The sequence below is a fragment of the Pogona vitticeps genome, chromosome 3 (genome assembly GCF_051106095.1).
Source record: "Pogona vitticeps strain Pit_001003342236 chromosome 3, PviZW2.1, whole genome shotgun sequence".
Classification (NCBI taxonomy): Eukaryota; Metazoa; Chordata; class Lepidosauria; order Squamata; family Agamidae; genus Pogona; species Pogona vitticeps.
This window is the reverse complement of record NC_135785.1, coordinates 105595488-105623471: the sequence shown is the minus strand read 5'-3', so window position 1 is coordinate 105623471 and position 27984 is coordinate 105595488. Positions and strand designations below refer to the sequence as shown.

Genomic DNA, 27984 nt, shown 5'->3' with positions numbered 1-27984 from the left:
GAGATTCTTAGTTTTTAGGATGTAGAGGGGGGAGATTCTTTCTCTGTGTGTTCTGTACATAGGCTTGCTACATTCCTTGGAATGTTTCTCTTGATGACAACTGGGACACTAGGCATCATGTCAGATTGCCAGGGTTGCCTCTTCCTGCAATGTTGTCCCCATGTGCACTCCTCCTCTGTAGGGATGAGAGGGAGCCAGTCACTTAAAGAGAGTAGAGAAGGAGAAGGATGGTTTTGAGGACAGAACAGTGGCTAAACATGTCTCTAATCATGTTGAGCGCAAAATAAGTGCCCTCACTTGACCGTTCTCCAGAGCTGGCCTGGGGCCGGTTGGTTGGTTTGAGACAAGCACTTTTACAGCTACTTTAAACTAAATCATGGAGTGGATTCAGAGACTAGTAAAAGCAGTCACTGGACTCTACTGTTTTTGACATACACCTACCTATCTGCAGGAGAGCTTGATCAGGACTGTGGCACAAGGAAAGAGGGACTATAAGTACTTGCAACCAGCCATGATGCTTGTCAGAATGCGCCCCTCGCTTTTTCTTTCCCTTGTGCCTGTTATTTGCAAGTAGAAGGAAAGCATCACTATCTGAAGGTACCTTCCTACACAGGAGTATCAACCCACTCTGCTAACTTGCAAACAAGGAAAGCATTTGAATCAGGCAGTGTTGTTATAATCATGAAACATGCTGTAAGAATAATAACAGTGGTGGGACAAGATGATTGGCAAGAAGAATGGATTTTTTATGCTCTTTGAAAAAAGCTGAAATAGACACATTATGAAAACTCTGTCTTTCAGCTCAGCCCAACGTGAGAGGTATTCAACTAGCAGAATAGTGGATAATAGACACATACCGCATTTTTCGCTCCATAAGACGCACTTTTTCTCTCCAAAAAGGTGGGAGGGAAAGTACATGCATCTTATGGAGTGAATGCAGTAACCCAGGGTTCAGCCACCACCATCCAAAAGCCTCCCACTGCCATGCTGGGAGGCCTCTGAACTGGCAGCAGAGACTGCTTTCTGTTTGGACCTCACCATTCTGCACTGCTAGCTCTCTAGGATCTGCCTCCTGCAGCCCACCTGGAAAACCAGCAAGGCAAACAGGCCTATGGCAGCAAGCAGTGAAAATAGCAAAGGACCAAAGGGTGGTTCTAGAAAGACCAAGGGAAACCACAAACACAATCTCCTAGTTAGACAGTTGATTTTCCCTCATTTGGGGAAATCACAGGGGTCAGCTCATCCGAAGTGCAATAGATGAGCCTTACCCTGGGAAAAACCACTTTTACAACAATGGTATCTCCCCTGCCAGGTCTGAGTTTGAATGGTCCCGAAGCCTCCTGGCCCTTTGTGTGCACTATCCCCCAAAGGCATGGTGACCGCCGGCTGTACCTCCTGATCAGAACAGTGCTGCACAGCCCCAGTCCTGAAAGAGGCCAGGAGAGCTACTCAGTGTTTTGGGGTGCCCCACAGGACCCCCATCAGGGGCTAGATGTTCCTCCCACAATCCTCCAGTGCACAGATATTAGCATATCTGCCTGCTTGCATCACCCAGTAGGCTTCTCTATTGGAGAAGCAAAGCAGGAAGGAGGAGTCTCTTTCCCTTCACCTTCTGCAGAGAAGTTAGACTGTGTGACTAGCCAGACATTTTGAGAAGCAGAGAGAGAGAGGGAGAGGGAGAGAGGACAGAAACAAAAGCTTCTAAAATTGGCAGTAACTTAAACAGGCCTGAGAATGGTGAGGGGAAGATAAAGTTACTACTGAGAGCCTGCTAGAATAGCTCTCTGTAGTTCAGAGCTTTGCAGGAAGCTGCATCACTTCATCATAAATTAGGCCTAAATAGAAGTAATTTTGCAGATATTTAAAACATGAAGGGACGGGGGGGGGGAGGCTAATATGTATTGTTAGCCAAATTTCATTCTGAAGCACAGAATGATTAAAAAGGCACTGAGCACATGCAGAATAAAGTTCAAAAGGGAAACCAAAAAGGGACCTAACACTCCTTTCCTTAATATATTACCACTAGGCTACAGGTTTTATTTGGTGAATTAGCTTGCCACATTAGCTGAGTCCAGTTTTTATGGAGCAAGGCAATTTGAATTGCAGAGGGCAGATCTGAATCACAGATCTGAATATGTTCAAGTAAGGCTTTGAAATCTTGAAAATTGGTTTAAGAACCCAACATTTCATAAATAGCATTTCACATGTACACACACACAACTGGAAATAGAAATTTTAGTAGTATTTTTGTGTTAACAAAAGCTGCATGGTGTCGCTCCCCCTGTTTTTATTGGTTTTTCTTAATCATTATTGTTCTACAATATTGCTGGTAGATTTTATCTTTTCATTGTGATTCCCAGCTACTGTATTTTATCCTATTGTAGTCTCTAAAATTGGACAACCATCTGTCAGATCTGCTCTGATTTGGATTCCTGCATTGAACCAGGGGTTGGAATTGATGGCCTTATAGGCCCCTTCGAACTCCATTATTCTATGATTCTGTGCTGATTTGAGATTATATTTGTAAAAGGAAGCAGGCAATATATGTGGTGATGAATAAGGGGCACATTTTTCTTGCAGAGTATGGGAACTCATTCTACCAGTGCAAAACAGAAAAGGCTAGCATATAGCATTCCTTTTAAACTAGAGGTAGTAAAATATGCTAAGGAGTATGGAAACAGTGAACAGTGCAGAGACATTTTGGGCCTCCTCATCTGAAAAAATGATTAGAGAGTGGAGGAAACAGGAGGATCAGCTGCAAAAAGCTGATAAAAGTAAGCACACTTTCTGTGGACATGCTGCATGCTGCAAAGTAAAGAACTGAATGATGGAGAGAGAAAAAACTTTATTGCTGTAAGGAAGGAAGGGAGGAAGGGAGGGAGTGGAAGGGAGGCATGCTTTGCTGTTTGCTTACACCTGTGCTGGTGGTGATTTCTTCATCATAGCTCTTATTGACTACCCAGCAACAATCTGTTTATTCATCTTTTTCAGTGCAATAACAATTCATTATAAGTGTTAAAACTTGAGATGGTACTGTAATTCCCACTCATTGTGTGTCATCCTGCTATAGGAGTCTGCTTCATGACTCTCCACTTCTGGTACATGTATGACTTGTGAAATGACATGCTTGAGAATACACCAGTCCCAAAACTGTACTGTTAGTAGCAAGAAAGACATGGATTTTGTTCCTCCTTGGTGGTTGATATAAAGCATTGTAGTGTTGTTGTCTGTGGCTATTGGAATAACTTTGCCAACTACAAATTGTTCAAAAGCTCTCACTGTGTTGTACACTGCAAGAAGTTTGAGGTAATTGATGTGACAACATCTATCTATTGCTACTGCCTTATGAATTTGCCAGAATATTTTTTCCGGTTTTCCTCTCCTAAAAATGAGGTGCGTCTTATTTGGAGGTGCGTCTTATGGAGCGAAAAATACGGTAGTAAATGTTGAACTGCTCTACAGAGCAAAGAATGATGGTAGTGCAGGAGCACATAGGAGAGAAATGGTAAAGAGGCATTGAGGAAATCAGGAGGAGTCCATCAGGCCATTGGAAATAAAGGAAACACTGGTTGGTTGAGCAGGTACGACTAGGATGACTGATTCAGTCAGACTAAGGCCAAGAGTTATTCAGACCAAAGTCAGAGGTTTTGTAAAGTGGGGTAAAACACTATTGGACTCTGGGTATTACCTGACAATTGGTGAGCCGGAATCTGCAATACTACACTCTGAGTGGTTGCAGTACTTGTGCCTGGGGATAGCATAGCAGCAATTCTACCTATCAACCTTTCGGTTCAGGGGATCAGATGCCTAGATCTCAGTCCTCTGAACCTCTGGGTAGGAAAGGAAAAGAATGTTGTTTTTGATAGTTTTTGATTAAGAGTTTCAAAGCATGCAAATATCCCCATATTCAGGACAGAAAGGATGTACAATAGAAATTCAAATATGGAGAAAACCAGAGATGAAAATGTTGTCTTTCCATGCCCAGTACTTAAACATTTAGCTTTGTATCCCTATATATGCAGCCTGCTTGTGATACTAAGCATGAGTCCCACCCCTTTAATTCATCTTTCACACCTGCATGACAGGTGTGATGTTTCATTGTTCAAAAGGGAGGCTGCAGGAATAAGGAGCAGGCCAAAACTACTTAATTTTGCCCAGCTTCTTTCTGCTGAGCGTAGTCATAGGTCTCCCTTGCAAGTGCCCACCATTCAAGACAACTCACTAACTCAGAAATTCATTAAAACTAAGGAAGTGTTAGCAAATCACCATTATTACGAGAGGCAAGAGCAACACAGACCCATATGTGCTTGGAATTGCTGGACATATTGAATTTGGCTGATCAAGGAGTGATAATTTAGTTTTAAGTTCATTTCTGGGGGGAGGAAAATCAAGAAATCCCTTCATTTTGCAGGATGGAAAGAATTTCAGCTTTTTTTTTAAAAAAATTGAATATACAAAAATTCAGATGTCAGATCAATCTTATCCATCTTCACATAAAACATGAGCATTTAGCTGTCATTGGCTGAAACATTTTTATACTGGGAGAAATCTTCAATTGAGAAATGGGCAGCATTCCCTTTAAATCTCCCTTGCCTTTGGAGGGAAAGGGAGAGTTTTTAAAATTCCTTTTGTTTTTAATGATTGCATTCCTGATACTTAATTAAAAAGAAATACAAAAAGGCACCGCTCCCCTGCCCTCTAAAGCACAATTCAGAGGAAGTTTTCAATTAAATAACGTATCTGAAGAGACAGCCTTAAGGATCTTGAGAAATCTTTCACTTTAAAAGGAAACCTTTCCATTTAAAGTGAATTAAGATCTTGATTCTGCTAAAGAGGGTTGCTTGAGGTGCAGTTTCCTTTCCTGACCCAAAACCACCCAGTTCTTGTAGGTGAATGCAAGGATCACACCATACACTTCTGTCCAGCCTTAGCTGACCGTAAGCGACTCTTTTTGCCCAATCCTGCTTGCTCCAATTTGGCCATTGGGTGAGCCCATAGTCAAACTGATATGCCTTTCTTGTACCTTAATGTTCTAAGGAAAAAGAGGGAAAATAAACTCTCTTTACCTAGGATTAAGTCTTGAATCTTCAATATGTAATTATTTTTATCTCTTCCTTTTTTAAATAGGTATAAAGCAATGCAGTGCACTACACATCTTGATCCCAGTTGGTTTTCTCCATCATGTTTAAGTCCCACTGATTTAAAATAATAATACCCCATTAGTACCTAGTATGAAGGGAGCTCTGTTTATGTATGTCAGAACCAAGGGAAACTTTTTCAGCCTGGACTCAAGTCTCATTTGGGAAATCTTTTGAGAGCTGCATTCTAGCTTTGGGTGGAGGTGAGAAGGGGTTGGTAGGGGCAAAGCAAAGTGGCTGGAACCAAATACTGTATAACGCTTTCCATGCTTGGCCCCTTTCCTGCCAAGCATGGAAAGCACAGCTCAGTTCTTTGCATGCCTTCCCAGAAGCAATCCCAGTGGAACAGTTGTTTCTATGTGCAAAGCACAACTTAGTTCCATGAAACAGCTTTCGTGCCAGCCAAATGCAACTCAGTTCCATAAAAAAGCATGTGAGGTTTCAGTGAAAATCAGTACCTCAATATCAATTACAAGCTGCATTGGACAACACTTATATTAGCTGCAAATAATAGGGTTCTTTGCAGAAGAGGAAAACTGTTGTAAGCCTATACGTACCTCAGTAGGTAATGAGGTTTTCTGACAATGACAAAGATGCTTTTGAGAATGACAAGGAAAAGATTTGCAGACCCAGGCAAGATAACCTTGGATACCTTCCTGCCCCCAGAATAAAATATACACATTCTGAACCTTCAAAGTTTTATTCTGAAAAAAAAGAATTTGATAATGGATATAAAAAAGTCACTGCTTGGATTGGCTGTAGCAGAATAGTGTTGGTGTAGCATAAGGAACAGATCCCTGCATTGGATGACCTGCCTGCTATCCAGTACCTCCCATCCCAGTTCATTGCTGGGTAACCACAGGAGTTTGTATCTAAAGTGGGTATGAACAGACACACACCGGGCTCAAAGCCAGTAGCGTGGAAGAGACCTTTACCTCTAACTGTAAGGAACTCCTGCTGCCCTCCTGAACTGGGCATACCCAATCAGTTCATCACCCTCTTATCCCCTTGTGGAGGGGGTCCATTGCCTGGGATATGGCCAACTGCCTGTCTCCCTCACCAAAGATCTGCTTCTATGCATCAAATTGCCCTTCCTGTTGCTATCAACAGAGCAGTGACAGACAGGTTACAATGCACTATTGACAAACCTTGGAAACCATACCCCCAAATTTACAAATAAACTTACAATATGAACACTGAAAGGCAGAGTGGGTGAGGTTTGGTTCATGACTGCTGGAGAGGAGCTTCGGGGTTCCCTTTATATCCTAGCCAAGAAGACCAGACTGAGCATTCCATCGGTCAGGTCAACCAGGGCAGGAATTCCCCTTTCAAGCCCTGCTGGCCATTCCTGATTGGCCAGAAAGCAGCACACAATCGACCCACCTCTGTCCAATCTCAGACATGCCCAGGAAGAGGACCCAAGATGGTAGGCAGCTCCTTCTCAGAGTCCTGGACTCATGAACTTGTAAACCAGGTTCTAGGTTAGTGGTTTACTAGATAACCTAGATTTATTTTAAAAACAAACTTATGGATCGCCACTAAATGGGTTGGGCCAATGACATGTTGGCAGTCAGAGAAATGCATGGTTGTGATGCTGGCCATGAAGTCCCAAGCTGTCTTGGATGAGGTGATCTTGGCATGGATACTTTGATAGCTCAGAACTAACTTTGTCCTGGGGTTTTTTCAGTGCTAAGTTCAAGACCTTCTCTGTGTGTTTGAGGAAGGAGACTGAGGTGCAGCAGAGTGTATGACACACCAACAGAAAACTCATTGTCCAAATCAAACCCTGCAGAAGATGCATTATCGATGTGAAAAAGGAACATATTGTTATGCATCGGTGTGTATACACAGTGTACACAGTGAATACACACAGGGGATATGGGAGATTTTTGCTCTATTTATTCTCCCTCCCCTTTTAAAGGTTTTATCTGGTCTGTGCTTCCCGCACTGAACACATAAAATAGCATAACTTATAATCAGTATCTGTACTTTTCCAGGCTTGCATTTTATTCCATGAAAGACAGAAAAATATAGTAAACAACGTGTGCAAAACCAAAATGAACACTGAATGCATTTCTAAAATGCACATAAGCATGTTTCAACCCATGACAGCACACAACCATTAGTGGGTCCTGTTAATACCCTCACTTGAAAAACAGAAACACAAACACAAACACATACATTTTCTATTGTAAAAAATAATAATTGTGGAACTGGCAGAGAATAGACTTGGGAGTGGGAAGGAGGAGGATGTCTATAAACACAGTTTTGACAGATCTATCCATCTCTACTTGATTGTTCCGAGGTTAGGTAAGTCAGCCTGTTGCAACCAAGGGAGAAAAGCCTCATTTTCTTGAGTCTGACCTAGGCCTTTTGAGCCCTTCCTCCTCTTCCAAGCCTTCACTGTCTCTCCATAATAGAGTAATCACTGTAAAGTAAGCCATTGCAATTGCTTGAGACAGAAGATAATATAGTTTCCCAAAAAAACATTTTTATGAGTGACTTTGATGAATCAACCTGTCACTGATACAGGATTTGATAAGGTCAGCAGCTTCACCATTCTTTCGGAAATTACCAGTGCAGCCTTTTGATGGGTCTTGTTAAATTCTTATGTGCAGTGGTCAAAGGCATTAAGAAAGCTACCCTGCCTTTGCCTTGAATGGTCTCTACAGGGACATGATATAAGTCTGCTACTGACGCCAAGCAAGCCTGAGCTTGCGAATGTCCTGCCAAGAGCTGTCACCTGGTCAAGAATTCTGAGTGCCTCAGAGAAGACTTCTTGGAATCATGTGAAATGGAAAATATTAACTAAACTACAACAATTTTATCTTTCCTCTGGAAAGAAGTTATACCAAAAATAGAAGGGCAAAGCCTGAAAGTAACAAATTCCAAGTCCCAATGTTACCTATAACGCATGGCTTTTTGGGGTGACAGAGGCACAGAAACTGTTCCTTTTGCAAAACAAACAACCACAATCCTATTAGTTGATGTAAATCTCAGTGGCAAATTAGGGCAAGTTAAGAAGTCAGCATAAAAATTTGCAGTTGCACACCATAATTGCACCAGTTGTGTTAAAATGATTGTAAAAACTTAATACCATGTTTTCCTGAAAATAAGACAGGGTCTTATATTAATTTTTTGCTTCAAAAAAACACATTAGGGCTTATTTTCAGGGGATGTTTTATTTTTTCATGTAGAACAATCTACATTTATTTAAATACAATCATGTCATCTTTGTCTGGTTGCTGCACAATGGTGGAGGGCGGGGTTTCACTTAACTATTTTTGGGGCAGGGCTTACATTACAAGCATCCTGAAAATTTACTAGGGCTTATTTTCAGATTAGGTCTTATTTTCAGGGAAGCAGGGTAGAATTCTGACCAGTGGCTGATAACAGTTTTAAAAAAGAGGATTTTTTCCCCCTGAATGCTACATACTGCTGGTCTAGGGTATAAAATACAATCTGCTTCCATCTGACTTGTCCTCACCTCAACTCCCACAACACAGTGTAAAAAATGGCATGAACCAGCACATCTCCGCTCGACCATTCAGTAAAGCTCCACCTATTATTATTATTATTATTATTATTATTATTATTATTATTATTATTATTATTATTATTATTATTATTATTATTATTATTATTATTATTATTATTATTATTATTATTATTATTATTATTATTATTATTATTAATATTAATATTAATATTAATATTAATATTAATATTAATATTATTAATATTAATATTAATATTAATATTAATATTAATATTATTAATATTATTAATATTAATTTTAATTATTGATCATTAGTTTAGACTTGCAGAGCTGGAAGGGACCCTATGGCTCATTGAGTCCAGCCCCTGTCAGGAATCAAATGCCCAGCCTCTGAGTTATCTAACCTTTCTTAGTGGAACTGAGGGTTAAATTATGGAAGTTATAGTGCAAAAGAAATGAGTTTTGCTGGTTGTTAATTTGCAATTCTAATGGCACTTTTGCCTTGTTACAAAATAATCATAATCATTATCTGACAATAAAAATATAAGTCCTCTATGCCAGCTTATTTATTCAAGCTGCTGCCTGGCTTTAAATTGGTTGAATTGTGTCATTTTACTGTTTGATTATATACACTGCCCAGAAGAGTGCTGTGCACTAATGGGGTGGTATTTAAATGACAGAAATAAATAAATAATGAGCTGTTTACAACTAGTTACTTTCAAGCTCTGGCTGTGGCAAGCCACCCTCTGATCATCTTCACTACAAAATGAGGATAATAATATGTTACGTTATGTGACAATTTTAAGGATTACTGAAGACTTGCAAGTCCTTTGGTAAGGAGGTCTGAATAACCAAATGTTACATAAAGGGTACATTAATTCTATCCAATACTGATTATCGCCACATAAGCAAAGAGAACTCATACTTTGAAAACCTAATTAATTCTTCCTGCCAAATATATAAGGCTAATTTCTAATAATATGCTCCGCTCCACAGAAGGTTGTTCATAAAGTAGTTCTCTCAAGTATTTATGTATGTTTGCTGTGAGTTGATCTTGATATTGATTCAGCAATTAGAGTGCACGTTACAAATATATTAGTTGATATCCTATCATCTACAGTGTCAAAGAGCAACCATCCATAAAAAAAAGATAGGCAAGTTGTAACATTGCTTTGGCCTATATAAGCAATTAGTTTTGGGTCTGGATTCTCTCAGTCATTTTCTCCCCACACATAGAATGCTGTATTGAATGAATTTCAGCAGTGCAGATGTAATTTGATAAAATTCGCACATTTGTTCATGTTCCTGATGGAAAGCACTTGAGGTTTTAAAAGGAAAACAATATCTCCCAATTCAGGTGAAATTGAAACAGACTGTTTTCTGCATTTCCAATGGAATTGTTGTCATTCCAACCTTGTGATAATTTTCAGTTAAATATTCAAACAAATGGAAAATGCTGAATAAGGTAATTAAGGAAAAACATGTGCTGTCAGCATAATTTTATTTATTTATTTATTTAATTTATACCCTGCCTATCTGGCCCACCGGACCACTCTAGGTGGCTTCCAAATATAAAATCAAATAATAAAACATAGACAAATACATAAAAATCAAACAAGAACAGCAGTAAAAATAAAAAGGAAAAGTAAGAAAAAATCAAGAGTTGGCTGGAGGGAAGGCCTGAATAAACAGCCATGTTTTTAAATTGGGTTTTAAAGGTGCCCAGTGTGGGGGCCGTGCGAATCGCTGGAGGGAGATTGTTCCAGAGGCGAGGAGCCACCGCTGAGAAGGCCCGGTTTCGTGTCTTCTCCTTCCGGGCCTCTCTCGGCGTCAGGCTCCTCAGCCTCACCTCCTGACTCGCGCGGGTGATCCGGGTAGACCTTGGTGGGAGGAGGCGTTCCGCCAAATATCGAGGTCCTAAACCCTTTAGGGCCTTATAAGTAAGCATTAAAACTTTGAAGTTGACACGAAGACAGATGGGCAGCCAATGCAATGCGGCCAACGTTGGAGAGATGTGTTGATATTTTCTCACTCCTGTAAGGAGCCTGGCCGCCTCATTCTGCACCACCTGAAGTTTCCGTGTCAGCCTCAAAGGCAGCCCCACGTAGAGCGCGTTACAGTGATCTAATCTTGAGATTACGAGCGCATGCACCAAGGTAGTGAGCGCCCCCATGTCGAGATAGGGTCGCAGCCGGGCAATCCACCAAAGATGGAAAAATGCGGTGCGGACTACCGACGCCACCTGAGTTTCCATGGTGAGCGTCGGGTCCAAATATATGCCGAGGCTGCGGATCTCACTCTTCGCAGCCAAGGTGGTCCCCCCAAATGTGAGACAGCCACCCAAGCCACCTACCACGGGGGCACCCACCCTCAGAACTTCTGTCTTATCTGGGTTCAGCCTCAGCCCGTTCTCCTGCATCCATTGCAGTATGGCCCCCAGGCAACGCTGAAGGGAAAGGACAGCATCACCTGCAGTTGGTGAAAAGGAGATGTAGAGCTGGGTGTCATCGGCATATTGATGACACGAAGCTCCACATCCCCTAATGACCCCGCCCAGCGGCCTCATATAGATGTTAAACAGCATTGGGGAGATTATCAACCCCTGTGGAACCCCACAATTGAGACTCCACGGGGCTGAGACGCTCTCCCCAAGCTGAACTCTCTGAGGACGGTCCCCCAAGAAGGAACGGAGCCAGGCAAGTGCCGAGCCACCAATTCCCAACTCAGATAATAAATAATAAAGACAACTCATAATAAAGCCATAGTAAACAAAATGTTCAAGAAATTCCAATGGATCTTTGCTGCAAATGTGAATATGCATGTCTACTTATTTTAAGACAGAACTGTGCCTATCCAATATACAGAACACATGGCAAACCCCCCCCCAAAAAAAAGGAAAAAAAGGGGGGGAATCATAAGAGAGATCTAAGATTTTGTCTCCCTCTTCTGCCATTTCACTCTATGTTACAATATATAAGCAAATATTTTCTTCTAAATGATAGAGATAGTGAGATAGTAACAAATGAAAAAGGAATAGGAGATTCAAAAAATTCACACCAAGATCTATACAGGGAAGAAAATCAGCTTCTACGGTTAACTAGAATGCCTAGACGTAGTAGAACTCATGGAGGGTAAAATGTAAAAAAGTGAAATTAAACTATTATCCAAAGGACTAAAATTCTGCCCAACACCAAAAGGACATGATAAAACACGATGAAGAGTGATATTAAGGACTTCAAAAGGAAACAGATTAGCAGAGTATTTCCACAACAACTTTAAGGATAACAATGGAAATTTGCAAAAAAACAACAACCCCATATCCTCTGCTTCATTGATTCCTAATATCAAAAGTATCCCAAATATCTTGGGAACTTTTTCTTATCAGTTAATCAAATTATTAACAACAATACACCATTGCCTACATTTGACAGCCAGCCAAAGGAAGAGAGAATGGCCTTAAAATATTTCCAGACACTAACAGGTACGTCATAAAACCTGCTGCCAAAAGAGGTGCCATTGTAATACCAAACACTGCAGACCATATAGCATAAAGCCAAAGACAACTGAAAGATTTTTTTAAAAAAAATGCACTCGTTGATCAAAGGGATTCTTTATCTGATTCTAAATATATTTAATATATATTTTTTAAAAAAGAAAAGAGAACAAATATTCAGAAGCTCACTCATTTAAGTTGTGAAATTGCCGTTTTCTGCTTTGTGGCTGGGGTTGGTATTGATAATAGCATAGCTTTGGCATCATAGTTTCACATTTTCACTCATTTTGTGACTATACAGTTGTCAGATAATTAAGGGGGGGAGAAAATCTCTGATGATGCTATATGCGCTGAAATCAAATCGGATGTGTGGTGACTATTTGAGTTAATAATCTCCAAAATGACCTATCATTAATGGCTGTGCTCAGGTTCTGCAAACCAGCAACATTTCATGCTAGGTTGTTCTTTCTTTCTACTGCTCCCCTTCCTAGCAATATTGTCTTTTCCAATAAGTTTTGATCAGATATTGCAAAGTATCAGCTGTGGCTTCTTCTATGGAGTAAGCCCATCTCATGTTAGGTCTTCCACTTTTCCTACAGCTCCACCCCACTTTTTCCAGTAATATCTTCTATATTTCCATTGTATATTCATGGTAGGATAGGCTCAGTTGATTCCTTTTTACTCGAGTGAGAGTTCAGGGTAGACTTGTTTGAGCACCCACTTTTCTGCTATTCTGGCAGTCTTTAGTATCTGTACCAACAACACATTTCAAATGCATTGATTTTTGTCCCTGCCTTTCTCCAATATCTCCTTTTTTTAAAAAAAAATATTTAGAAGACAAGGGGATGCTTTCACAGTTCTCAAAAAATAGCCCTGATAATTGCTTTGCATTGTGATGAGGAGTGGTTGACTGATGAAAAAAAAAGGAGTTAGGTTCTGGGATTTTCGCTTGATGTCCCTTGATGTTAAAAAATCAAATAAACCAACTCCCATCCTCCCATCTTGTGCCAAAGACACAAATGATTTCTTATTCAGAACGGAATCTTTAAATGAGCAGTATAAATTTGATAATGATATCATACCTGTTATATTAGATGTCACATCTCTTTATACCAACATGCCACATTATGATGGGAATCAAGCTTTAAATGATTTCCTTAACATGAAGAATTATAACAATTATCCCACAGAAGTTATTATCAATCAGTAGTCCTTGCTTGTAATAATTTTACATTTAATGAAGAGCACGATTTTAACTGCAAGGTACAGCAGTGGGAAATCACATGACTCCTACTTATGTAAATTTGTTCATCGGCAAATCAGAAGGAAACATTCTAAAAGACCCGAATTGCAAACCCCTTACATGGTGGCATGCACTGATGATATCTTTATGGTCTGGATGAAACATGAGGAAAAACTAGAGAAATTTAGCTCATACATCAACTCTATTCATCCCACAATCAAATTTACACCTAGTAAATGGATGAAAATGCATCTGTTGCTTTTCTTGATGTCCTCCTTACCACTGTGAACAATACAAATGTCAATAACCTTTTTAATAAATGCACTAATGCCCACACATATCTTGACTGGAAATCTTGCCACACCAGCTTGTGGAAAAAAGGAATAGTATATGCAGCTTGGCTCTTAAAATCATTCACATTTACAAAATGGAAGATATATATTAATAAACTCAAGAAATACCAGCTTGACAGAGAATATCCTTCAGTTATCATTGATTCTGACATCAAAACAGCTACTTCCTGCTCAAGGGGGAATCTTTTCCATCAGAATTATGAATCTAACAAGGAAAGGCATATTCCTTTTGTGGTGGATTTCCATCTAGTGTCTCCAAATTACATCAAGGCAGAAAGTTATCCCCTTCTAGCAAACTCAGAGCATCTTGCAAAAGTGTTCAGCAAGCCTTCTGCGATAGCTTTCTGTGAGCTGCCAGATCTATCTGTATCTCTATATACAGCAGGTGCAGAAGACCTGAAACAGTAACAAATAGAGGTGGGGGTATTCGTATTCGTATATGAATCCTCCTGCACAGGTGGACATAACGGCTGTCCATTCACCTTCTACTGCTGCTGCAGGATCCACGCTTCCTTCCTATTGCTCCAGAGTTCGCAGTCAACTAGTCACTCCTGACAGGAGGCGGGACAGCGAGCCTTGCTGCTAGGTTGAAGAATGGCTCTCTGGAGCTGACCGGACCCTCTGGAGCAATAGGAAGGGAGCACGGCGCCCACAGCAGCAATGGTAGGTGAGTGGACAGTCCTCGTTATGTCCACCTGTGCGGGGGTATTTGTATTCATATATGAATATGAATACCCCATCTCTTGTAACAAGTCTTTCCATGCGCCCTGAGGTCCCCACAGAAATAACTCCTCTGATGCTGATACTTGCACCAAAAAGCAAGGCTTCTTTGGCAACATCTTTTCATCTCTCGTTTGGTCCTGGAAGTGCTGGCCAGATGTCTGTGGGGGGAGTGAGTAGCCATGCAATGCCTACATGTAAAGCGTGGATCACATCAGCTTGAATATTATCATGAGCCATGCTTGAGCAATGATAGAACCATGTGGCATGGTAGAGGCAAACCACACTGGGTTCTTTAAAGTGACTAATTTGCTAAACTTTGAAGAATTCTTGTAATTGTTAAAGCTCTAGTAATTTGCTACTGTAATCCAGTTGGGATTTTATCTTGATCAGCAGGTTTTGAAATGTTTCATTTCAAGCTTGATGAAACCCCATAGAGTGCAAATAAGGCACAAAGTCATTACGATTTATAACATAGTGTATGTAACTTTTTTTAAAAATAAATCTTTTCATCCCCTCTTTTTGAGATCTCTTGCTGAAGAAGGGAACAATTCACTTGAATTATATAATAAATAAAACAGATTATAATTTGATTTTCTGGGATTGTGGTGCTTTGGAAAATTCAACGTAAACAAAGCAAGCCAAGTATTCTACATTGTTCCATCGGTTTCACTGCTGTCTCATTTTCTCTAATTACAGCAATCTCCACGATGATTGGAGAGGATTAATAATTAAGTACTGCAAGACTTCATTTTGTTCTGTTTTAGTTCTTAAATTAAAGATTTACATAGTTTGCAATATTTAATTAATTACTCTTTATGAGATTCATAAAGTAAAAGTTTCACATAGAATCACGTGCTTGGTCCTAAAAATGTTCTGTGAGAATCAGTAATGACTATATAAAAGGAAAGAAGACAGGAAAATCTGAAATTTTGATGCTTCTATATTTAAAATTTAAATCCATCATAAGCTAGATGCAGCCATTCTCAATTTTTTTTTTGCCATGGCCGTAAACACAATATGAAAGAAATATAGGCTGAATCAGGGTTGTATAACAGATCTTATAAAGTGGTGTATGAAAAATTGTTTCCAGTCTGTGGCCCTCTTCAAATGTGCCAGGGCCTCCTTTTCAAGTGTCCAACTCAGCCATTCTCAATGCCCCCCACTGGAGGCTTGAGAAGGAAAACTAAGGGGTGAAATGGACATACACTCCATTGAGAAGGAAATGTAGAAATCCCTAGGAGAATTATTTGGACATTTAGAAAATGAAAAGATACACAAGTGAAGACAAGTGGTCACTGAAATAAGATTACAATGGTGCCTCAATTTACGACCATAATCCGTTCTAGAAGATGAACATAACTTCAAATGGTCGTAAGTCGAAGCACCATTTCCCATAGGAATGCATTGAAATGCAATTAATCTGTTCCAGTCAAGGAAAAAAAATCACACACACACACACAAATCACTGCAAGACTCATTGGAAATGCGATTAATCCCTTCTGGCCAAAGGCGGGGGGGGAGTAACCAAGCGTGCAAGACCCATTGGAAATGTACAGAGAACAAAGGGGGCAGGTCAGAAATGCAAAGAAAACAAAGGGAAAAGCAAGGGAAGCATGCAGGACTCATCAGAAATGGGGAAAAAAACAAAAAAGTAACAAAAATCCCCAAGACCCATCGGAAATGGGCGGGAAGCCAAAAAACAAACAAACCCTTCAAGACCCATTGGAAATGGGAAAGAACATACCGAAAAGCAACAAAAAACCCCAAGACCCATCGGAAATGGGGGGGACACCAAAAAAATCCGAACCCCCCAGGACCCATCACAGCACAGAAACATAAAGAAACATAACCCCCCAGCTCAAAACCACACTACAAAACCACCCAGAACAGTTTTTTAAAAGCAGAAAACAGGACCTTACCTTACAAGGCAGCTCGAAGCTTCCCTGCAAACACACACACTCTTAGAAGCCAAAGGAGGCAGTCCCAAGCCTCCTCCAACGCATGCTTTCTAACTGCTGGGGCTAAAGAGCTACAAAGAAGCAGCCTCATCGCCACCTATAGTTAGCAATTTGAATTTCCCGCCTTTCCCCCCTGCCTTTTTCTGTTCGTATGTGAAAGCTCCGGTCGCAAGTAGAGGCAAAATTTTGTGGCCGGAGCTGGTCATAACTCAAAATGGTCGTATGTAGGGACGTTCGTAAGTCGAGGCACCACTGTATTAGTGCTCACCAGTGTTTCTGTGACAAGCAGGAATGTTCACAGCATTAGGGACATTGTTTGTAGCTTGATAGTAATATTCAAAATAGGCTTACAATTTTGTTTGAGAGGATCAGCCAAAACCACAGGAAGCTAGCCACAATGAACTCATCCAGAAGTTTCCTTGGGTTTTACTGATCCTCAATGGGGAGATTCCATATCATGAAGTAATAAAAACACTTACGCAAATAGTATGCAGATATTGTAGTCATGGGTATTTTGCTGGCTTAACAGAAAAACAAGGAGATATTTCTCTATGTCAGATCCTTTTAACATCATGGTAGCAATACCATGATGTCTCTCTTTTCCCTGGATTGCCATCCTCACTACCTGTTAGATGGGCTGCTAACAACAGTGGCTGAAATCCTGTTGTAAGTCATAACTAGAGTAGGCTCATTAATTCAGTAGGGATTTGGTGAGTCAACACCCATTGAAGTTCCATTGATTCACTACTGGATTTCAGCCTACTGCTAAGGAGTGATAGCAGACTTGTTCTACCTCAATCTGCTATCTATCCTAACTAAAAGGACCCAGAATGATTGTTCCCTGAAGGAATTTGAGCAATTCCTGATTTCTCCTTTACAGGTTTAGACCGGGAATTCAGTTTATCTGTTTCCTTTCCCCAAAGGCTGCTATTTCAGAGATGGTTTATTTTTCCATATGGTGACATTCTGTTCCTGTGTATGTAAAGTCAGTTTTTAATTTGCCAGTTTTCCCCAGATCATTAAGTGGCTAAGCTGTCTAAGCCATGAATGGTAATGGTAAATTGAAAATAACTAGCAGATTAAAGAAGAAAGCTCCACTTTGGTTTGATCCCAGCGATCAGACATGATGGAAATGAACAGAACAATCCTTCCCACACCTTTAAAAAAACAGTTGCCCTGAGAGGGACCCAGAAAGGTGCAGTTATGAATGCTCTGGGGACAGGCTGGGTTGCTGTAGCAATTATGTCATCTGATTGCTGACAAAAGGAGTGAACCAGCCCATTGCCATAGCACACCAAACAATGGGTCAAATGCCCATGCAGTGACCCCCTTCGTTTCCTTATGACAGCAGATATCGAAGGCTTAGAACAGTTGAAGGAGTACAAGTCTTTTAAGAAACTTGCGACCCTTTGGAGCTTGTGGCACTGGTGTCCCCATCAGCCCTAGCCATCATAGTGAGGGATGATGGAATCTGCATCCCACCATATCTGGAGGAACACAAATTGCCAACCTCAGCTTTGGAATGACAGCAATTTCCCCCAAAGGATTGCTGTGTTTGTTGAATCCCCTGAAGCTTTTTTTCTATCAGAAGGAGCTGCCTGTGAAGGCCCAGTAAGTGCCAGAGCTTTCCTTCAGCATCGATCATCTGAGGCAGCAGCCTTATGCTGACCTAATGCAAAGGCTAGTTCTTCCTGTTGATCGGCTGCTAAAGATTTTAGTCTCCTTACCTGGCTACACTCCAGCTTTTTCTTGCCAGGCTGTGTCCAAGTACGTGAGGTGGGTCAGCACCTTCAAGCCCATCACCAATACAAGCAAGCAGCAATCAGTTAAGGAAGCATGTCGTATCACTTTTTATAGCTGTCCAAAATACTAGAGAGAAAACTGTCTTTCCACTTGATGGTTGTAACAGTATGTATCACCAGAAGCAATGTGAGAGCCATATAACACTCCTGTACAACTTACCCCAAGCTATTTCCTAACCCATGAGGGAAAGGGGATCACATAACCAATATAGGAAGTAACCATCTTCACCAACTTCAAGATTGGCTTCTAGATCAAGACATCCTGGGACCCGAACAAGCGGGCTTCAAGGCGGGAAAGTCCACACTAGATCACTGCCTGATCTTATCTCACATGATCTCCAAATACGCTTCACAACCCAACACCCGTCTCTATGCAGCCTTCTTAGACCTAAAAGGGGCCTTCGATTCTATCAACAGAGATATCTTATGGCTAAAGCTGGCTAGGCTGGGCATCGATAGGAGGCTTCTATTCTTAATTCAAAAATTGCATGCAGGCTCCACATGCCGTATAAAAATTTCGTCGAAGGGGGCTCTTTCCAATCCCATTCTCGCCAACAGAGGAGTGAAGCAAGGCTGCGTCCTGGCTCCCACCCTGTTCAATTTATTTATTAATGACCTCGCCCCACTTCTACGCAATACCATCGGACACAGTCCCAAATTAGGCCATTTACAGATACCAATCCTACTGTACGCGGACGACATGGTTCTCCTTTCCCGTACAAGGGTTGGACTAAAGCGGCTAATTACCTGCTGCCTTGACTATCTATCACATAACAACCTGCAACTAAACTTCGAGAAAACCAAAATCATAGTCTTCGGCAAAGCTTGGAAATCCTTCTCATGGTCCTTCCATGGGAATTCTATCCAGCAGGTCAGAGAGTTCAAGTATCTGGGTGTCTTCTTCCACTACCGACACTCCTGGACAACTCACCAACGGGCAGCAACTAAGTCTGCCAAGCTCTCAGCACAAGCCATCCTACGCTTCCATCACACCTGGGGCCACGGCTATATCCCTGCAGCCCTGCAGATCTTCAACGCGAAATCAGTCTCACAGCTCTTATACGGCGTCCCCATCTGGATGTCTTCACTACATAGCTCCGTGGAGAGAGTCCAATCTGTATTTCTATACAAAATCCTAGGCCTCCCCCACTGCGTTCCATATGCTGCCCTATGTCTTGAAGGCGGTCAACAGAGAATTGAAACTAGGGCCTGGCTTAGATTCTTAAAATATTGGGTCAAAATCTGCTTTTTTTCTCCCAAGGACACCCTACTCCAAGCTCTGCTTGCTGACAGTCTGTTACCCAAAGGCCTGGCCCTATTCCTCAAAAAGATTAAGACCCTAGGGCTGTCACCAGACTCAATGGGTTCAATTCCCCCCCCAGGGTCTTTCAAACCATCAAAAACAGGGTCTTGGACATAGAAGGGCAAACGCTGTTTAGCGCGGCCCTGAAAGTCTGCTCCCCGCTGCACTTTCAGCTACCCCTTACCCTCGGATGCAGACCCAGTTACCTACATCATCTAGAACAGCCACAAGACCGCTGGGCATTCACCCTCGCTAGATGTAACATAGTACCATCAAGTCTAGCGCAGGGTAGGTACAAGGGCTTACCAACAGAACTGAGAGTTTGCCCATGTGGCCAGGGAAAGACTGAATCCCTGCAACACATGCTATTTTACTGCACACTGTACAAGGACATCCGTCTGTCACATCTGACGGTTATTCTCCCCTCTCATTCCGGATGGGCAGACCTGAGGAAAATACAATACCTTCGATGTGACCTTAGTAAGGAAGTCACTCTATCAACTGCTAGATACGTCCAGGCCATTATTCAGAGACGCCGCAACATGCTTCCCCAAAACGAGGGGCTCCAATTACGATTTCCTGGCACCTCCTCTTGCCAGTAATGAATCTTTCCCCAGTATTTTATTGTGTTATTATGTTTATTTATGCAGCATGCCAATAAAGGTCTCTGTTTCTGGAAGTAACCATCACATCAGTTTCTTCCATATGATCTCTTTGTCATATCCAAAAGGGTAGGGAAGTTGTGCCTGTTATCAGAGTGAAATAGTAATCACTCTGGAATACCATGTTTCTAAAATGCAAAGCAGACAAGATGTGATTATTATCTGAGACTCTGATTATCAGCTCTCAGGTTCAGATATAAAGAATCTAAGCTGTTTTTACCAAAAACGATAAAGTGCCAGAATCCTAATATCAGCATTCAAAAGACAAATAGGTGTTTTTTGTCATTTGTCATCCAGAAAGAGAATTTTGAGGTGGCCACATCAGTCTTTCTGATTGGCCAGTTCTGAGAGTTGTCCTAAGTGGATCTTTGATGTCATAGATACCAATGTCTGTGTCACAGTTTGGCTGGCATGGACAGTGGCTGCACTCACCACTGATCTAAACTGTTTGCTCCTTTGAGCTTTTGTTCCTTCAAGCTTAGCCATGTCCGGTCTAGTCATTTAACTATTACATAGAATAAGGTGATCAACATATAGCCCATGAACCAAATATGACCCATACATTCTCAAGCCTCTCAAGGGTGCATGACCATTGAATCTCATCTGGAACCATGACTTCAGTGTTGTCGCAGCAATGGTAAGCATTAAGCAAGTCCTGGCACCTTCTCATTATGCCTGTTTTCTAGCTTAGGTGTTGTCCAGCTTATTATCCCAATACTTTGATGCTCAGTCGCTGACTTTGTGTTTGAGCCCCAGTCCTCATAGTGTAATTGTCCCTGAACTTCCACAAACACTGGATCTAAATAGTGTTCTCTATTTAAATATATGTACAACAGTGGCCTGTGGCATCATCAATTATAATTTTTTTGGGGGGGCATATGCTGCTTAGGCATATGAATCCTTATATCCACTCTTTAATTGAGAAAAATATATGTTGTTTGTATTCAGTCTGTTTGAACAAGTACTGTCTTCATAGGTATACAATATTTTTAATTAAACATGTTTATTCATTACAGATATGTTAAGCGGAATACTAGAACTGGTTAACTTCTCAGTTGCATACCTTAAGAATTAATCACCAGGCAAATACATTTAGAGTCACCATCTATAAAACAGGTTGTGATTACCAGGAGCCAACACCACTACAGAGGCAATTCTGTACCATTCATAAAATTGGTGTTTACCACACCTAGCTACAGCAGGTGATGGTACTCAAAGCAGAGGTGTACATTCCTCACCAGTAGCATTCTACTTCAGCCATTCTCAACAGTGGGCATATGGCCCCCTGGGAGGCCTTGGAACATTTGAAGGGGGGCACAGACTGGAAACAATTCTTCACACACCACCTTATAAGGTTTATCATGCAAATTGTACAACCCTGATTCAGCCTATATTTCTTTCATATTGTGTTTGTGGTTGTGGCCCAAAAAAGGTTGAGAATGGCTGCTAATTACGCTATCGCAGGGGCTACTATGTGGCCAAAATAATGATTTATATTCTACTTAGGCTGATGGATTAACACAACTTTCCCCAACTTAGAGTGCCTGGATAGCTCAGTGGTTTATACATCTGGCTGTGGAGCCAAAGGTTAGTTCGATTTCTCACTGTGTTGCTTACAAGTATTGCTAGCCTGTGGACACTTCTGATTACTGTGTACCTGTAAAATTCTGAAAAGGGTCACTATAAGTCAGAATTGACTTGTCAGCAGATGATGATGATTACCCACGTTAGCATCTTCCAGAGGTGTTGGACAATGGCAACACTTGCTGAAATTCAGAGAACATGAGTTTCATTGGCTTTGAAAGTTTCAAATGGAAAGACTTGTGCATCTCTCATTTCAAAGTTTGTTGTCTCTGATGAGACACCATATTTCAGATGATGCTTTTTCTAAACCATTCTGTTCTCATCTTTATCATTTTTTTATTTTAACAGTGTAGATTGGTGGAAGCTAGTAAATGTGGTAAAGATGTAGTGGCTGTGTAGCAGCTCTGAGCTACCTGTCTGTACCTCTTTAAATCCCTATGCTTTTCACTGATCACGCTTTCCAGATTTGCCTTACTGGCTTTTTTTAAACAGTGCGGTTAATGCCAGCAACAGAGGATACTGGTTGTTGGCATTAACCAAAGGCAAGATTCACAGAATTAATAATCATGCTAACTTCAGAGCAGTAATGAGTTTGTTCCAAAAATATGTGTTGACAAAGAGACATACTGTACTGAATAATTTTTATTTACATGGGTAAAAAATATAACTTGTCAACAAATGAGTCTGATGGTGTTTGTCTATTCCACACCCATACTTGTTCAGTCAATTTTTCCATTGAGACAAATCCTTTACCTTGTGTACCACTGAAAACACAGGCTAGGATTATTACTTTCCAATTGGTGAACTTTTTCTAAATGTGTTGTCCAAAAGAAATGGCAGAATGACTGAGCCTGCTTCCAAAGCTAGTTGCTAGTTCTCTCTCTCTCTCTCTCTCTGCCTCTGTGTGAAATAACTGTGCCTATAGCATGATTTTACACCAGTAAGCCTATGATGTTTTTGAATTATCGTACTTCAATCTTTTTTTTGCTAATAATAGAAAATATGTTAAGAAGAATAAAACAGAATAGTTTAAGAGTATTATTTGATTGATAGTGCCAGGAACCATCCATCTGGAAGCACCCAAAATCCTTTTGAGGCCAATCACAGAAGTTCAAAAGTAGACAGCCACTGCATTCACTTTATAGTTGAGAGGATAGCAGAACTGTATGTACTCCCTCATTTTCTTGGTTCTCTCTTATCATGATGCCTTCACCCAATTTAAAGTTTGTCCAAACTAAACATGGATGAAAATTTTATTTAAAATTGGTTTTGGTTAGAATGTATGTATGTGAATTTGAATTTGACAGAATGTGAAATTAATACTTCTCTCTATGCCCCACAAATTGTAGTTTAGGGCTGCAAATCCTTGCTAATTCCTAATCATTCTTGCATTGGAGGATTAGGAATTACGATGTTCCTCTCTTCATCAGAAAAGATAATTAAGAATATTATGGCAGTCTCAGCTGAGTTATCATATTGGTGACAACAATTTTTTACTCAGAATCGTCAATCAAATCATTGTCCAATTTCCATGAATGGCTCTAACTGTCCAAACCTAAGACGATTCCTTCTTTGTTTAAGACTTTGAAGCACCAAATGGTTAATTTGTGTCATTCTTAACAGTTATCCAGTCCTTCTGTGTTTGCTTTGTGTGTGCATAAACTTTGGTTTTCAGAGGCAAAGAAATTTTACACAAATGAGAGAAAAGAGCTTTTTCTCTTACTTCAGATGGAGGCAAGGATTCCCAACCTTGGGTCCCCAGATGTTCTTGAACTAAACTCCCAGAAGCCTCCACCACTAGCTGCACTAGCCAGGATTTCTGGGAGATATACCCGGCCTCTTCACTGAGGTCCTTTAAGTCAGTGGTCCCCAACCTTGGGCCTCCAGATGTTCTTGGATTTCAACTCCCAGAAATCCTGGCCAGCAGAGGTTGTGGTAAAGGCTTCTGGGAGTTGTAGTCCAAGAACATTTGGAGGCCCAAGGTTGGGGACCACTGCTTTAAGTGACTTTTGAAAACACGGTTATTTAAACAGGCATTTCCAGATATAACATCAACAGAACACAGAGCTGTTTTCAGTCCTTGAACTACCAATTCTGCCATCTTGAATGTTTTTAATTACCTGTTTTTTGTGTTGTATTTTTTTCTTCTATGTTTAATTGGTTAGTATATGTCTGATTTTATTTTCATATTATTGTGATGTTTATGTGTTTATTATTTTATGTTGGTTTTAGTGCATTATTTTGTTGTAAAGTGCCCAGAGTGGCCTTGGCAGCTAGATGGGCAGTATATAAATTAAATAAATAAATAAGCCACTGCACTAAATGAACAAAATCTGTAAGAGCAGTAGAATGCATTGAGATATTAAAGCTAGGGGAATGAATGTTTGCCTACATTATCTTCTCTTATTAAGAACTTCACATGTTACAAGCAAATACCTACATAAGGCTTGTGGCTTGTATAAAGCCTAGCTTAGCTGGTGAGGACAGAATGGCAAATTATCATTTGCACATATAAGAGGAAAAGGGAGGAATACTGGGTATAGGAGTCCACAGAGCATGTTCCCAGACAATGACTTGGAAACACCGTGTTTGAGGTGATCAGTGAAGCCATCTTGATATTGATTTTTATCACCTTGTTTGGCATAGTTGAATTAACCATAGCCTAGCTGGGGGAACAATCTATAAGGACGGAGCGAAATTCAAAGATTTGGAAGGTGCATGCAATCTTGGAGAGATGATTATTTGACCAAAGATAGTTTCTCTGATGTAAAATAACTTTGTTGAAGTGCAATTCCTGCTGATTGCTTATTTCAAGTAAATCTGTGAATATAAAAATGTGGTTTTGTGTTAATGTAGATCACTCCTATCTTAAAGTGGGATATGGTGGCGCTACGGGTTAAACCTCAGAAGCCTCTGTACTACAAGGTCAGAAGACCAGCCGTGGTACGATCAAATCCACGTGAAGGAGTGAGCTCCCGTCGCTTGTCCCAGCTCCTGCCAACCTAGCGGTTTGAAAGCATACAAAATGCAAAAATGCGAGTAGATGAATAGGTACCACCTCGGTGGGAAGGTAACAGTGTTCCGTGTCTAGTCACACTGGCCACGTGACCACGGAAACTGTCTATGGACAAACGCTGGATCTATGGCTTGGAAATGGGGATGCGCACCGCGTCCTAGAGTCGGACACGACTGGACTAAAAATGTCAAGGGGAACCTTTACCTTTACCTATCTTAAAATGTAATTTTAAAAAAAGAATAAGAAATCTTTTAAAATTACCATAATTTAAAGCAATGGTTCTCAGCCTTGGGCCCCCCCTTGGACTCTTAACTCCCAGAAATCTAGGCCACCAAAGCTAGTGGTGAAGGCTTCTAGGAGTTTTATCCCAAGAACATCTGGAGACCCAATGTTGGGAAACACTGGTTTAAAGGTTTTGTAATTGACAAGGAATATTTGAACCTGCAGTTCTCCATTGCTGACATTTCATAGTAATATAATATACAAAAACAAATGTAGACCTTTCATTTGATATGAAAAGATCTAACACAGACCTTTCATTTGATGTAAGAAGCTCTTAAATAAGAATTGTCCTAACAGGTTTCTTCTTGACTGGATTCTCTGGTTCCATTAGTATGAAAGTCATCATATCTTGATCTTAGGATAGCAATCCAGACTGTTCTTAAGTATACAAATATATTAGTAAGTGGATGTTGCTAGGGACATCACTGTTTCCTTTGTGTCTCCAAATAATTTGAAACAAATAACATCAATTAGTAAATTGATTGGCATGGTCTAATTACATTTAGCAATTCTTCCTGTATGTTTACAAACAAGAGCCTTGTAATGCTTAGCATCTACTTTCATAAATTAAGAATATTGTTTTCCTCCTTGACGTTCTTCTGTAGGCCAGAGGTAGGCACTGATGGTGCTCAGAATGAATGCCAACATCCTGGACCCAGTGAAGACAGTGATCTCAGCAGGACAGTATTTCTGTATCCCTAATAAATATGTGTGGCCTTGGGCAAGCTGCACGACTCCGGGATGCCCCTAGAAGGAGGCAATGGTAGGCCACTTCTCTGCATTCTGTGCCTAGAAAATTGAGTTGATGGCACACAATAACAACAAAGCTATTAAAAATGGCAATATTTAGATTAGATTAGGCATCCTTCAGCCTCGAGAGACTGTGGTAACGTGCTCTGAATAGAGATCCTGGAACAGCATCTAGTGTGGCTGAGAAGGCTAATTTGAGAATGACCAGTCCCTTCCACGCTGAAGACAAATACAATCTGTCCCTTGTCCAGCTCCCTGATTTTGCTGGTTTCGGGACTGCCTCTTTGCCTCAGCCTGCTGAACAAGTGTCTCTTCAAATTGGGAGAGGCCGTGAAACACCGCCTGCCTCCAGGGTGAGTGCTCAGATGTCAAGGTTTCCCATCTGTTGAGGTCCATTCCTAAGGCTTTCTGATCCTGCTTGCAGATCTCGTTGTATCGCAGCTGTGGTCTCCTTCTGGGGCGATTTCCCTCCACTAATTCTCCATACAGGAGATATTTTGGAATCCAACCGTCAACCATTCTCACACCATGCCCAAGCCAACGTAGACATTGCTGTTTCAGTAATCTGTTCATGCTAAAAATATAGCAATATTAGGAACAGCATATATACTATGTTGATGTTTAATGGATTCTTAGGTTTTTGGTTAAAACTTTTATTTGTTATGTAATAACAATCAATTTTTTTATAATTTTGATTGACTGTGCCTGGTATTTTTGAATAATAATAACAGTAGATACATCCCTTTAGAAATGCTGGAATGATTCAATATGTTTACTAAGAAATGATGGGGGAGCCCCCACCCCAAACAAAAAGATCATATAAAAGGCCATTGTTCCTGCTCTAAGAATGGTCCCCACATCTATTGTTTCTGTCTTTAATCTTCTAATTCTTGCACAGTGTAACCATAAAATTTTAACCCACCTGCAAGAAACATAAAACAACATAAAATGTCCAGACCTTCATGTACAGCACGGTCTGCAACAGCTATAGGATGTTCACTCACCATGAAAATGATTTCATGCCCAGTCCATGATCTGATTTTGTTTCTCTTCAGCATCGCTGCACAAACAGATATACTGACAAGAATCCAACCTGCATGAAAGGAAGGAATTTGTTTTCAAATGACTTCTACGTGCTGTTAGTTCTGCGGTCACAGAGGGGGGTGGCAAAAGTGATGTTTGTGAAAAATATGTGGCTACTTAATATTGCCAATCAAGCTGGGGAGGCAGAAGAATGATCAGATGATCTGTGTGTTTTGTTGTTATGTGCTGTCAAGTCCCATTGTGTAGCATTACAACTGCTGTCGCTTCCTCCTATTGCTGCTGGACCATAACCTTCAACTGCTATCTTCATCATGGTCTCTGTGCTCTCCAGGTCTTGAGCACTTAAGATGCTTGCATGAGAAGAGTTTGTACAACTTTACAAATGCCACAATGATCCAGATGGGGTGTGCAGAAGCTTTTTGACATCCTGTTCATCCAAAGGCTTCTTGCTTCTTTCAGAATAGTGTTTTCATGTTAAATCAAACCCAGTGGCAGCCCTCATTAAGTCTTACTGATATGTACATGGTCTGGCATGGAATATTACAGATCCTTATTAGTACACTTGTACTTAGAAAAAGCATTTTTCTTCCATCTGCACTCTCTCAGTCCTTTGTTTCAGCAGGAATTTTTCAGAACCTTTTCAAATTTCTTGAAATTTTTCTTTGCAAACTCTTGGAACTTGATGGATACGTTGCTCGGGAAGAATATGATGACACTCATATCTATCTTTTGCCTTTGTAGCATTGTGTATCTGTTTTTCTATAACTGAATGGTATTGCATGAATAGTCTTCCGTTCCCCTCACCTTGATTACAAATCCTAGGCACCTTTCCTCCTTCAAATCTTCAGTCTTGTGGTTCACTGCAGTAAGAAAGAGATATTGTGTATTATTTATTTATTTGCTACTTCAACTTTTAGACCACCCAATTAGTGCAAGGCACCATTCTGGGCGATTAACAATTAAATTAAATAAATACAACATATAATAATAAAAACAAACAGTAAATAATAAAATAAAACCAAACAGAACAAATCCAACAACAACAAGGAACAAGCATGCCAAGAGCATTGAACAAACGTAAGATGGGCAGCACAGATGTGGCAGTCAAAAAGCCTCTTTGAAAAACATCGCTTT

General features: G+C 40.6%; 1 protein-coding gene and 1 non-coding gene across 3 annotated transcripts in view; one reads left to right on the top strand and one right to left on the bottom strand.

Moving 5' to 3' along the window:
- The window catches only part of NRG3 (neuregulin 3), an 873187-nt gene that overhangs the window by 262667 nt on the left and 582536 nt on the right, over positions 1 to 27984 (top strand). The gene's annotated exons all lie outside the window — the stretch shown is intronic.
- On the bottom strand, positions 1165 to 1320 carry LOC144588526 (U1 spliceosomal RNA). The gene has a single exon (XR_013544134.1). It is a non-coding gene; the product is annotated as a U1 spliceosomal RNA (small nuclear RNA).